The sequence below is a fragment of the Homarus americanus genome, unplaced genomic scaffold (genome assembly GCF_018991925.1).
Source record: "Homarus americanus isolate GMGI-L3 unplaced genomic scaffold, GMGI_Hamer_2.0 scaffold32929, whole genome shotgun sequence".
Lineage (NCBI taxonomy): Eukaryota > Metazoa > Arthropoda > Malacostraca > Decapoda > Nephropidae > Homarus > Homarus americanus.
In genome coordinates this window covers 11,611,007-11,611,518 of record NW_024737097.1, presented here as the reverse complement: position 1 = coordinate 11,611,518, position 512 = coordinate 11,611,007, and the positions used below count along the sequence as shown (strand labels likewise).

The window sequence follows — 512 nt, the reverse complement described above, 5'->3', positions numbered from 1 at the left end:
TTACTTCATATGAAAAGTTTCATTTATGTTTATTTACCTAATGGCCACCCACTAGAGGCCAGTGTCACTTGTATGATCCCTCCATTGTGTGTGATTCCACCCTCTGTACTCTTAAATTGAAATAAAGAAAGAAATCAATATGTACTGTATCATTTCTTATTTTGTCATAGAATACATTTGTTAGGGATCTAGTCAAAATGAATGATAGCAAATGAGGGAGAGTTTTTTTTTCCCTCTGTTCCAACTAAGCTCACTGGTATAGAGGCAAAGGGTTTACATAAAAGTTAAAATGGGGGGGGGGGGGTAGCCAAGAATTAGTCATTTGCTGGCATATCAGTGCATATTTTTCACTCAAGTTTTTGGTACTACAGTATATACATAACTGTTAACTGCATGAGTCCCAGAGGAAGGGAATTTTAAGAAACTGTATATGGTACCAGTTGTTCCCCACAGGCTGAAAACCATTCACTTAACTGGATAGTTTAAGAACCAATCTTGTGTCTAAAATCTGG

General features: G+C 36.7%; 1 protein-coding gene across 1 annotated transcript in view; it reads left to right on the top strand.

Moving 5' to 3' along the window:
* LOC121873207 (probable ATP-dependent RNA helicase vasa-like) overlaps positions 1-138 on the top strand; it is a gene marked incomplete in the record, with an annotated part of 127,150 nt that extends 127,012 nt beyond the window's left edge. Inside the window, 1 exon segment of the mRNA XM_042376560.1 lies at positions 1-138. This exon segment is cut by the window's left edge and continues 577 nt beyond it.
* Positions 139-512: the final 374 nt, after the last annotated feature.